Consider the following 13,862-nt stretch of genomic DNA (forward strand, 5'->3'; position numbering starts at 1 on the left):
ATGCCTCCACAAACAATCAATATTTGACGGTACATTAAGTATTTTCTTTTATCGGTATAAAAACCATAAAAAGATTGTTTCGTTTTTATACGACATGCTTTAATGTACACTTTATGTCTTCCAAATGCGACACGAAATAAAATATATCTATATATGTATTTAAACAGCGACAGAAAAGTTTTCCGGAATCATAATCATAATGAGCAAAAAACATTCAATGTACGGATGACTTTCTGTCTTAATCTTGTATATCCCACTTTTACTCCACATTTACTCAGCAGCCAATTACTGCCATATTTATAATGAAGTGTTTTCCACTTTAATAGACTACCATTTTCTTTCACAAACATTCCTGCGCCCCGACTGCCGTCTGCTCTGGGCTGGTTGACAAGTTGTTACTCCGGCAGGAAAGAATGAGAACAATTTTAATCAATAGCAGCTTGTAAGCGAGAATTTTCATCATTACGTCGTCAATATGTCGTCAAGAAGTCGTTTTCCATCCTTCGCGTGCTGGCAGTAAGTCTGTTGTTTGGTTAAGCGTGGACCGGCCCGACCGACCGTCGTTGCTGGGAGCTGGGTGAGCGAGAGAAGAAATAAGTTTATTTCCCCCTTTTCTACTAAGTAAGAATGACAATCTTTGCTAGGGGGCACACCGAGAATAGCGATGCATTTCAGAATAAATTTTTCATAGGCATACCAATTGAGCATCTCAACTTAACACATCAAGCCGTATTGAACATTCTTCATTCGCAAATAGACAGACAGGCAGAACCTAGGCATCCAAGTTTCGATTCTGAGTAGGAGTACAACAGGATATGCCAGTGTAGTGAGGAGTTTGTTTGAAATGTATACACCTGAAAGCAATCACACACTCGTTTTCCCCTCGAGTTCGATTTGACGCCTTCTACATTGATATTGCTTCACATTCCAGTTCACCTATAGACGTACTTGCCGTACTCGCAAATTTGCCCAAATTGACAGGAGCAATAGCATACATGGGACGTACTTGTGTTTCAGCTAGTAACACTGAATAGGTCCCGAAAGAAGTGGTAGGTGCAGGAAATAGTTTTCACGGGTGCACCGGAGTGAAATATTTGTATTCTCTCGTTTAACTTTGCTAGTCGCAATCGGTGTTATTGTTTTCAAATTGCTAAGTGAAAGTGAAATTTGTTTTTCACAGGTGTTTCACAAAGTTTCGAATCTATTTCTTCAATTGATTGCACGATCGGAACTATTTTGCTAGTTCCCTATGGATTAAACTTTGGATCGTGAGTACCGGTAGGACACTGGAATCTAGAATAATTCTGACAACTGAAATTCGAAAGCGGCGGCTTATTGTTTGATTTAAGACGTCTACCTACGCTTATTATATAGACAGCACAATAGAGTCAAAAAGTATGGAGTTCTGTGCTTAGAAGAACGAACGAGGACTTCACGTAAGAGCACGAATGCGAATACAATTCGAAAATGGTTGACAATTTGAAAATATTCAGCAGTTTGTTTCGCAAATTTATAATTCACAGTATTGTACTGTAAGAGTTAAACAATCAGGCCATAATTATACATCTTCTAGTGATTGGCGATCGCATTTTTTGCATGACTTGTAGCACTAGTCAACTTTACGTAACTGGCTTAAAACTGGTATGCAGTTGACTATGTTAGCTTACTTTAGGAGCTTGCTTACAACAATGGTTAAATCGAATAAATAAATAACTAATCTGGGTTATCATCTACAACACTGATTCACATTCGTCAATTTCCACGAAATTGTTGAGAGTATCATTCATTGTGATAGATTGATTTGAAGTACAATAGTTTTATAACTAACATGTGGACACTACATAACTTCAAATTAATGGACAGAGTATTCAAATCCACAATATCAATTAACCAACCCCAAAATATCAATTAACCAACGTCCTCTGCATTGACTGAAGTTTTTGGAGCGTCTCAGTAGAGTACAAAATCTGAAATTAAATAAAAAAGAAAACTTTCCAATTAAATTCTACTATGTGTTGTACATAGTAGAATTTAATTGGAAAGTTTACATTTTTGGTCCTCTGCATCATATTAGCTCCTTTCGACACTACTTATCAGCTATTTGCATACTTGACAGAAATAAAATTGAAACTATATAAAGAATTGCAAGCAACTAATTGAGGTAAAGTAGCAAATAAAACGTAACGTGAGGTAAAGCAGCAAACAAATTGTTCCGCTTAGTTGGTTTCGAGGTACGATGCTGGTCTGTCTGGCTTGTTAAGTCGTCGTATGTTCGAATCTCGGACAAAGTCAGTAGGATCGTTGCACTAGCCCCGTAACTGTCCTGTACTCTAATAGCCGGCTGCAAAGTCTGTCGAAAAAGAAGGGTAAACTCCTGTTGCGGACGTTTATACCCATGGCGTGCGCAGCGAATAAAACGCTCATAAACTATTTTCGGATAAGACAGTCGCTGATTTCCTCCTCTCTGAGAATTGCTGCGTCGCGTCACATGCAGAAGCCTCTCTTCAACCTTGTTTCCGTGCAAGACAACAGTTCCGAACAAATTGTTGCAGTATATGGATATCAGCATCTTATCAGCAGTATATGGATGCAATCTGGCAAAAGAAGAGGATGGCCGCTCAATTTCCAATAATGTTTCACTTTCAGGACATAAAAACTGAACTGGATTCAATGTTTAATGTTGAAGAAAAGAGATGGTTTTACATTTTAGCAAATTTCTTTACTTTCAGGACATCAAATTGGACTAGGCTAAATGTTCAAACGATAAACTCGGTTGAAGGAGAGAGGTGATTTTATTTATTTATTTATTTGTTTATTTTTCGTAACGTAAGGCTATTGCCTTTTAATTTGTTACAATTGGAGACTGGTATGGTGCAATATAATTCAAATCAAAGAAAAATTTATCTTACAAACTAATAGGGTAATTGATCTTGAATGGACCTATTTAGCGCTTTTTAACACCACCACTCGCACTCCTGCTCAATTTACTCGTCATTTATAAATAATATGTGGTGATGTTACTATTTGTTGGAAAGTACCACCTTTTTTCTACATTATCAGTACTTTAAAAATGTATAATTGATGAAACTTTTATTAAATATATCGTTTTTTGCCAAAGCCTTTTTTTGATCTTGAATGGACCCAACACGATCTTGAATTGGACCTATTTTTGATTTTGAAATGGACCTAAATTTGGATTGTCATAGTTTCTTCCATGTAAATGAACAAAATAATAACAAAGAATTTTTTTTAATAGTACAACTACACTACTGTTATTTATTAATAGGACACAAGGTTGAACAGCTTTTACCTTTCTTATACTCTGTTAGAAAGGTATGAAAGTCGGTTGAAAAATTTGAAATCAGTCACAGTCGCCGAGGGTCTTGTTTTTATGTCAGCCCAACTATTGAACAATGTGACTGTGACTTGATATGCGTTATGTATGTATCTGTGTGTGACATTTGTATATTGGGAATTTATTATTACCTGTTGTTCAGATATGGTTGAAACGATTTCTACGTCATAAAAAAATTATGTCGCCTATTAGTATCAAAAATTTAAACCATTCATTAAAAATATGTAATATAACTTGTATTAAACGTAGTTTATCAAGTACAGTGGGGTTCGAGTTTTTATTTAGTGACTACATATTTCGAAAGGTCAGACTTTTACTGACGTAGGACTACGTCTTACTGCAAAGTATCTGAAGGTTTGCGACAGCCCCTGTCGAACATTTTGAATATAAAACCGTTGCAATCGTGAAAAATTCGTTAATTAGTGGTAATTATACAATTTTTGACACATTTATATGCAATTTTTTCAGTTAAAAAATGGTCTAGATTTTGCCACGGTTTCGATTTTGGCAACATAGGCGACACGCATCTGTTGTCAAATTCGAAATCATACTGTAAATGGTGCTTGAAAAAATTAAACTTGGTAATTCTACTAGGTTTAAAGGTAAGGTTAGATACTAGGTTTTAATTTTAAATGATAGTCGATGAAGAACTGTACCAGATAGAAAATAGGTGAACCTTCCTATTTTCTATCTGGTACAGTCGAATATTTTAGATCTCAGGGTCACTCAATTTCGGTGGACAAGGAGGTATTAATTTTGTCACAAGTCAGAGGGGAGAGGTGCTTAAAGAAAACTTTACATCCCCCAAGAAAAAAATCAGAGGGGTTGTGTATAAGATACGACCATGGATGACGTACTACAACGTTAGTCCGGTTGCATGATTTTGAATATTTTGCTAAACTGATTTTTAATCTATCTGTCAATCGACCAAAAGACCGATTTTGTTTTCATAAGGGAACCTCTTCCCCTTGCCCCTACGGCTCCTTGAAGATAGTCGTTCAAAAAAAACATGAATTGCGGTACCATGGATTGGCGCTGGGGGCTTATCCGAATTGAAAAATTCCAAAACGACATGAAAGAACATTTAATTATCTCGTGTTTGATCCATCCTTTTTTAGAATCCGAACACATAACAAAATGGCGGACATTGATACATAAAAGTATGGTTTTTAAGCGAAAAAATTGACTTTAAACATTTCTAAAAAATACAAAAATTACAATATCAAGAAAAGGATGGGTCAAACACTAGATAATTTTGTTGGCTTTCAAACAAAAAAAGAATCATAAGAATTGCTTGAGCCGTTCTTGAGATATTTATGGTACCGACTTTCAAAACCTGGTTTCGAGAAAAACGACGTTGAAGTTTTTACTCGTTGTTTAAGCGCTCCAGACATGCGCGGTACAAATAGCTGTAACTTTGTCAATATTTGGAATTCATGCAAACGACTTCAAACACATATGGTCAAAATGTTAATCTTTCGAAACAATCAATTAAAAAATTTAGGTTTTAAAAAATTGAAAAGGGGGCATAGTCCCTTAACAGAAGGCAGTTAATATCCCTCTTATCTTTTGATCCATCTTATCTTTTAATCAATGATGGTTAAAATTTTTGTACAATACTGATTTTGTACAAATTAAGTTTATATTATTTTAAGCATAAAATGACATATGTTAGCTAACTAATTAGGAAGACTTTTTAGTTTCAAAACTAGAGGCTACAATGTACAAACACTACGAAGCAACTACGAAAAAGGATGAGTGATAGTTAGTTTTATCAATATAATTCAGTTTTTATTTAGGCTATAAATCAAGCCAACTTTCAATATCCCGTGCTTATAGATTAATTATAAACGGAGATACTATAGTGACAACAAGCAGTTTTATGGAATATAGAACGGCGTGTTCGTTGGTGGTAGGCAATGATAGCTACCGGCAGTGATGTCTCGGAGCGCAAAACTAGGTCCATTCTAAAATCAATACTAGGTCCATTCAAGATCAAAAAAGGGGGTTAACATTTTTAAGGAATTTGAAGATTTTACTGGTTTTACTGAACTTTTAAATACCTAAATCGAAATTACAAATATTTTAGCATCAATTTAAGAGCATTGTTTTATTTCAAACCAGAAGGGTTCCGGGTAGTAACAGTTTGAAAATACTCTATGGTGACTGCCAAAACGCTGAAAAACAGCAACTTTTAAATACGCGGCAATAAAGTAGTTTTGGCTATAATTTTAATTTAATTTTAGTATATTTACGTTCAGAAATGATTAAAGATAAACATAAAAGCTAAATACAGTACAAAGACTTGATAATTATATCCTATAATTCTTATTTAAAAATAGGTCCATTCAAGATCAGAATTCGACTAGGTCCATTTCAAAATCATTTACCTTAAACTATTTATTTTTTTCGATTGAAGCTTAACTAATTCGTGCGGTTGAGCTCTGATAGCAGATTCCGTTTAAATACTAGTTTTGAAGTACTATTTTTGACTGCATTCGGTAAGTGATTCCAAACTACTATACCTCTGACGAACAATGATTCGTTATAGTATGATGAGCGATGAGATGGCATATTAAAGCTAGACGTTCTAGACGATTTTGCGTCCTCGAAAGCAGAGATTGTTGCGCCTGTGTTGATCTGGCCTCTGCCAAACTGCCACATGCGTACTTTGCCAAACATGTAGTATAGTATGAGCGCTGCTCGGCGATTTGGCTAGCCGACTTTAGGTCTGCCTCCATCAGCAGTTCAACAGTCTTTCCAAACACAGTACGACGACGTCTCTGCCACGCTTGTGTAGGAAAGCCGTCGTTCTAAATCTAAAGGAATTGCAAAGTTCTTTCGTCTGTGGTGCCGATACTGCCCTGAAAGTACCCTGAAAAGGTATGAGCTTTCGGTAGGTCCTTCGTGTCGTAGGCCTGTAGTTGTGCCCCTTCCCACGGAACGAGGGGAGATGCCGCTTGCTTCAGCCATTTGACAGTGTTCTGGTCAAAGCAAGCTAGTAAAAGTCTTGAATTGGCAACTTCCGAACTTGGGCCTAATGTGGTTTTGGTGCCAAAGGACCCGCGCAAGCTCGGTTGGGTGGTCTCTTTTCAGTGGGATCTTTGCTGCTGATATTCGGCGGCGCCGTATCAGCCAATCGCTGCCTTTTGGTAACGACCAGGTCCCACTGGCCAGGTTGGAACGGGAAGCTTACCGCGCAACTATCCTTATTCATCACTTCGTCAGCAGCGTCCGAACCGATCGAACTACGCACTTTCGATCTACCTACGTGTGCTACCTCCACACCTTCTCTGGTGTTTTGCATCAGGTTTTGGGGGCTGTTGGTTTCTTCAAAATTTTTTTGATGCAATTTTTCATCACGTTTGTAGTAATCTGCTGGAAAGAAAGGTCAACTGTCCTTTGTCAGCTTGGAACAGAGGAAGCAATTTATTCTATAGGGTGCTCTGGTACCATGCAGGCTGCTATCAACCTTGGAAAACTTAATTAGACATCCCAAGAGTTTATGCTTAGGCATTTGTCACGTTACACTGAGGATTGCGGTCCTCTACCGCATTTCGCTCAGAATGTAGCATGCTCTTAGACTGCTTGCTACATTGAGAGCTTTTTACAAGATTTGTTGCGAAAGAGCCTTGATGTCCAGCTCCGGAAGGATTCACCACAAATTTTCCATGGGGTCAGCCGGAGCTACACGCCGAGCGACAAATTTTAATACTTGTCTTTTACTCTGGCTTGTGACAGACAGCTCGGTCCCTGATCCAATTTCCCCAACACTCTTTTAGGGAGCCACACGTGGCGGTTAATCAGCAAAGCTCCGTCACTGGCGAAGTTAGGAAAGGGTTTTGTACATTGTCAGCTTCTTACGGCAGCGTATACTTCTTGATCATAGCTGGTCTCGGTCGACAGTACCATATGCTGCCTTGAAATCAATAAACATATGATGCGTGAGCATGTTGTACTTCCGCATTTCTACAAGATCTATCGGATGGTAAAAGTCTGCTGCGCAGTGGCACGATCCCCCATGAAGCCCGCCTGCTAATTCTTTATGAAACACTGTGCTATCAGTGACAGGTGGCGGATCTGGGTTACTCGAGTCGAGCCGATTACCCGTTTTGTAGATTGGACTAACCTTCGGTAGCTTCTCCCCCTACCTACTCTTGGAGATAACCCAACGTAGAACCGTTGCCAGCGTTTCTCGGCCATGCTTGTAAAGCTCTGTTGGCAGACAGTCCTTACCAGCGGCTTTATTGATCTTCAGCAACCCGATTTCTCTTTTGATTTATAGGAGATCAGGTGCCCGGGACATTACTATCTTCCATTGGCACTGCTAGACTAACTCCCGTTCCGTCTCCTCCAGCAACTGCGCCGTTGAGGTATTCACCAAAAAACTTCTTCCACCTGTCGACCACCTCGCTCTCGTTTGTAGTTAGATTCCCTCCCCCATCGCCACTCATGTCAGGTTTCGATGTGTAGTCCTTAGAAGTTTGGCTCACCTTCTTGGGTTACAGTTACGCGTGTCATTAGCTCGGAATAGCTGTTCAATTCTTCACGATCTCTGTCCTCATTTCGACGTGTTTTACTCCTCAGGATCGTGGTTAACTGGTTCCTTGCTCGTCGGTATTTGGTCAAGTCCCTAGTAGTAATGCTCTTATAATTTTTCCAAACGACTTTTTTCTCTCTACCGCTTGGTGGAAATCTCCATAAAACGAATCATTTTGTGTACTCCGATACTAGATAGAGTCAGTAAGATTGTTGCACTAGCCCCGTAACTGCCATGTACTCTAAAAGCCGGCTGAGAAGTCTGTCGATAAAGACGGATCAAGGCTTAGAAACACGTTTAAACCCAAGGCTTTGCTTTTTTGTATACTCTGGGGCTGATCACCTAGTGCGATGGCCGAGCGTATTCTGCTCCACCGTCTTCGTGGTTTCAAGTGCCTAACTCCTCGGAAGAAGGCAGTGCCTCATCCAGTATTCGCGCGTTGCACTCAACAGATTTCGTAATCTGTACGAGGAGCTGAGTTTTTCGATGGATGTCCACTCCTCAAATATTTAATGCAAGGTTGCATATGGATGATGAACAAAACTACGGAGCCCGTGATCGATCGAACTCCGCCTGTATCATAAATAAGTACTGCAATTTGAAGTGTCAAAATTATGCTACTTGGAGTACTAGCACCTGTGCGTGATAGCGTCCCCATGTAGGCAATACTGCGACGGAGACAGCTGGGTTGCACTGGGGCAACAAAACTCTTGGTTTCACTGACGTGAATAATCTCTTCCGTCTTCGAGAGCGCCAAAGTTGCCCTGCCCACTGTTCTAACTGGAAAGCCAAATAGAGACGATTTGATTGAAGATAAATATGTCTAAGACGACGTATATGCTAGCAGACGAGGCTAAGCGGAATGAGAAGGTGTTTCAAGTAGTCGGCGAAGAGGACCTGCAAGCACTCGGAGTTTTCGAACGTTAGTTAAGCTGTTCAAATATTAAGATTGTTCGAAATGGAAAAGTTTTCGAAGAATTATTATTTGAGGCATGCTATAGAACGGTGTCTAGAGAAAAAGAGTGAACCAATTCGCACGCCTTTACAGCAAACCCAGTATTCAGAAGGTGACTGAAGTTGGGTGTCTTGGGCAGGAAATGTTGCTAGAATTCCGGACTATTATCCTATAGAAATGGTGTTCGCATAAAATCGCATAGAAATACGGTGAAGAGGGGTGCAGCGAGCGAGGATGCCCGCGGAACTGGAGACCAGCGCCCATGGGTCGATTTAGATGAATGAATAACCACCCAGTTACCTTCGAGGTACGATACTGGTCTCACAAGCCAGTTGTTGTTGTATGTCAGGAAAGTTGTTGCACTAGCCCAGTAATTGCCCTGTATTTTAATTACCGACAGCATGGTCTGTTGATAAAGAAGGGTCAAGTCTTAAACACTTTAATACCCAAGGCTCTGCTTTTAAATGGATGAATTATGTTGTACAGACCTTGTCAGGGGACGTAAGGCCTATTAGGTACGTAAATCAGTATGTAAGCTCGCAAGTACATAAGTTAGAAAGTAAGTATGAAGAGGTTTTAGCATATCCCGAGTATAATAATACTATAAAAGGCTTCTAGAGATTATCGTTTGCTCAATTTAAATAAAACATAAATTGGTTGCATTCCACGATGAGCATCTCAACGGCGATAACATAAGAATATGCAACGGAAGTTAAACTGAGAGTGCCCAAAAATGACAACAGTGTGCCAACTCGCGATTTCTAAGAAATCCGAAGAGAAGTCGGTCAGCTGAAGAATAGTAGAGTCGCCGTAAAGGACCAATTCCCGGTAAAACTCTGCAAAATTGGGTAAGAACCGCAAGCAGCGGCACTTCATTTGATAATTTCCAGGATTTAGGAGGAGGAGAAACTCGAATCGGAGGTGTAGACGGAAGGTGTGATTTGTACTGATTGTAATGATCGAGCCATTACGCTGATCAATGCTGCCTACAAGATGCTAACCCAGGTTTTGTTACGTCGTATATCCCCAGTAGCGAGAGAATTCGTAGGGCAGTCCCAGGTGGGCATTACTGGAATCCGTTCTACAATGGACCAACTTTTTACTCTCCGACAAAACCTCTAGAAACGTCGGGAGTACAACGTGGCCACGCATCATATTTACGTGGATTTCGAGGGCAGTATACGATACAGTCGAGCGCAAGCAGCTATGGCACATAATGCACGAGAACAGTTTTCTCGACAAACTGGTGTGACTGATCAAAGCTACCCTGGAACGAGTGATGTACTACGTGCGTGTTTCGGAGGCACTCTCGAGTCTTTTCGAATCATGTTCTTACCGAATTCTTGTTGGAAGAACGCATGGTCACAATGTTGCGATGATATTATTATGTAAATTATACAGATCAGTTCTCGACACATTTTCATATTGTCAATTTAAAATAAATTTCGTGTGTGGCTCTGAAGCTCCAAAGTGTTAACAAAGATAAAACAGAATAATTGCAATAGATATGTTCTTTGCACTAATTAGTATAAATATAAACAGTAAAAATTCTGGAAAATTGTTATCCCAATCAAATAAATCCAACTAGAATATTCAATAGATTAACGCCAACCTGGTGAGATCGATTCTCATGGTAGGATTTTGCTATTGTTTGTTTTAGTTTTATTTCTTTGTTTTTGCTATTTTATCACGTTTCGGGTTTTTCTTCGAAGTACACGAATGAAAATTGCGTGTACGTGACAAAGTAATACATATTGCATTCGTATTGCCTTTAGCAGGAAGGCATTTTGCATATACCGACATGCAAATTTCATAACGTGCACTTTGTAAGAATCGTACATACCTAACTAGAATAAATAATACCTAAAGCATCGAAATTTTTCTTTTTATTTTGACCCCTAAAAATAAGTGAATAAATCATTTAGATCCAGATTCATACTATGATAGGTATTAACACATTATAGTTATTTGTTACCAAGTTGCGCTCAATTGTGGAAAAATAACGAAAAATTTCCCGATAGTTGCTGTACTTTCCCAACCCATCGTTGATGAATAAAGTTTTAAAGCTCCCGCATCGGCCAAATAAAACGACACACAAACACATGTTCCTGCCAGCACCCGGTGTCGGTTCGTTTTACCACTACAACGGTAGTGCAATTCCCGGCAGTTAAATTTTTCCCCCATAAATTGGGGGGATTGAACTTGAACGGTTTTCCCTCCGACGGCGACGCGGAAGGGAAGAAGTATTTCAAAGTAATTCCTCGATGAATGCGATGCCGGGCAGCTGAAAATGGTAGAAATTCGTGGGGACTAAACAGCCACCGTTGTTCCGGCGGACGAACGAACGAACGAACGAAGGTCCGTTTTCCCTGCAGGTTCGTTCTGCGTCATCCGGTGGCAGTCGTGTATGTATGTGTATACGTGCGCCTGGAAAAGCGGAAAGGAAAGGTTAGGACGATTTATTCCATTCGTCAGAAGCGCTCTCCCCCAGAGCTTTTGCGCTTGCAATGCGTAAATCGGTGGGGACGGCTGCGGTGGCACTGGCTGGCAGAGTAGTAGAAGCAGCAGAGGCAGGTGAAAGTGTAGAACAAAGAGCAAGTGGGTGAAATGGTTTTCCGTCACTTGTTTCGAAGAATGTCGGATGATGTTGGCCAAGTTCAGAGCAGAACGTTTTGGGTTCGAAATGCCGAGCAACGAACAGTAGGTATATTCGCCAGAAGAAAACAGAGAAGAACCGTTCTTCTGGGGGAAATGTTTTCGAAGAGAAACTGCGTGTACATAGGGAAGAATTTTGCTTTCCTTCTTACCGTGGCTATGTGTGACTTGCAGTGACTTGAGTGACGGTGCGATTTGGGTTTGTGGGTGTTTTGGTTAGGTGCTATCAAAATATTTGGGGTGTTTTGAAGTTTAACTCATACACTAGCAGAATTAGTTAGGATAAGTTTCAAATTCCGAAAGGTTTGAGTTCAAATAGTAAAATGATGGCTTTTTAATGTGAGCTTCATTTTATTTTAGAATGAGCTCCATCCATTTGATTTGGCTGGGATAAAATAAATAAGGCGGTTGAACGAGTTAAAATCATTAAATAGCAACTAGTTTGCCTTGTTATTTAAAATTAAAAATAAAATATTCTTACTTCTGTATAGAATCGAAACGAAAGACGTACAAATAGTTATTTTTATATCTTTGCCAACTTTATTCTTAGGCTCAAATCCTCGTAATTTGCTATCCTATCCATGACATCTATAACGTGGCTTGGCAAATGTACTTTATCATATTTCCTGCGAAAAACTGATCAAATATTTTCCTCAACCTAATATGTAGAACCGACGCAAATGGAGTAATATGGTACTTTTACCTCCTACAAGCAGTACAAGCAATTCATGCTGCTTGAAGTCAAAACTCTGCCGAAGAGTACATTTTTATTTGAGTTTCCGTACTTCAATTCAAGATTATTAAACATTCGTTCAGCTAGCCTTGAAAGTAGCACCGTTCCGGCACGAAAAATTGCAATTTCCTTTGCATGCGATGTGACAGACTGAGTTTTATTTCTCTCGTGTTGCGTGCCGGCTGGTGTAGACGACGGAAAAAATTCGAAAATAGTTCGAGCCTTCGCAGGGAAAAGTTTTTTCCTCTTCCGGAACACGTTTAATAAGCTTGCCTTTATAATGGAATTACTTGAATTACGTCCGCCGTCTCGGGTTGGTGTAGCATCGCCGTCGACGCGACGGTGTGCGCAGCGGGAGTGAGGAAATTTTTATCGGGCACCATTTTCCATTTTCTTTTCCCTTCCGGAGGCAAAATCGTTACGACTGCGAGCACGATTAACGGTCCTGCGGGGGTATGCTTTCGGCTGATGCACTAGCACTCAAGCAATGAGCTTTTGTTGTAAACCGTTAGAATAAGCTTAATTAATTTTTATACGAACGATCCATTGTGTATTTTGAATATACAACAGGATTTGGTTTAAATCGATAGAACTAAACGTTCCACTGGTTTTTTATAATGAAGTTTTGTAAACCTGCTGTACTTAATGAAGGCAAAATTAGCTTATTCAGTGTCTATTTAGTTGTTATTACTAACAGCGTATAAATCTCAATCATTAATTTTATTGCAAGGAACATTAACTGAACTTCATGCTAATAACACGATTCCATAATTGTATAATGTGAAAATAATCATCTCAAAGAAAAAACTCCACTGGAACTCTTTTATGGTGCATGAATACAGTGTAATTAGATGTATTCAATTGAAAATTGCTTTGCATGCGGTTTAGGTTTAAATAATTTCTTTTATTTGAGATTTATTTCTTAGAGTTTATACTAAAAAACTGTTTGCAGTCCGTTAGAAATTTTTGTTCGCCTAGTAGGTAGGGTTATATTCAAATTTAATTTAAATTTAATCCACTTGATGGTGAAATTAACCATTGCTATACCAACACACTTGAGCCGTTTATTTGAGATACCCCTCAACCCCACAAGTCCATTGAAGGAAAACTGCTAAAGACTAATTTTCTCACAACTTTCAAACAATCCTTGTACTTTTTGGCATGAGGTTCAATGACACTATAAAAAATATATTTTATAGGCTTATCTTAATGGTTTCACCAAGATCAATTAAATTTAATCCGAAAAGAGACTCTTCTTTTGCTCAACATTATATTTCAAGCTCAAATTGAATGCTTTAAACGAAATCACAATGAATGAAAATTTTCTACTGCAGCACGGCCGTGCAGATCATCGGATGCATGAATTTATGGGGTCTCTCAAACAAACGGCAAAGTCAATTTTCATACAAATGGTGTTTATGGGGTTTCTCAAACGAACGATTCATTTATCATTTGGGATAGCAATCAACCTATCCTTAGAGCAGTATTTAGTCGATTCGTATCGCTTTTACTGACACATACACACCGATTAATAGTATATTAAGTAAATTACTCAGGAAGTTTTGAATCCACATAATAACTTAATTCGGTTTTTATTTAGAAGTATAACCCTGCTAAACAATAA

Source organism: Sabethes cyaneus, chromosome 2, assembly GCF_943734655.1.
Source record: "Sabethes cyaneus chromosome 2, idSabCyanKW18_F2, whole genome shotgun sequence".
NCBI classification, from domain to species: domain Eukaryota; kingdom Metazoa; phylum Arthropoda; class Insecta; order Diptera; family Culicidae; genus Sabethes; species Sabethes cyaneus.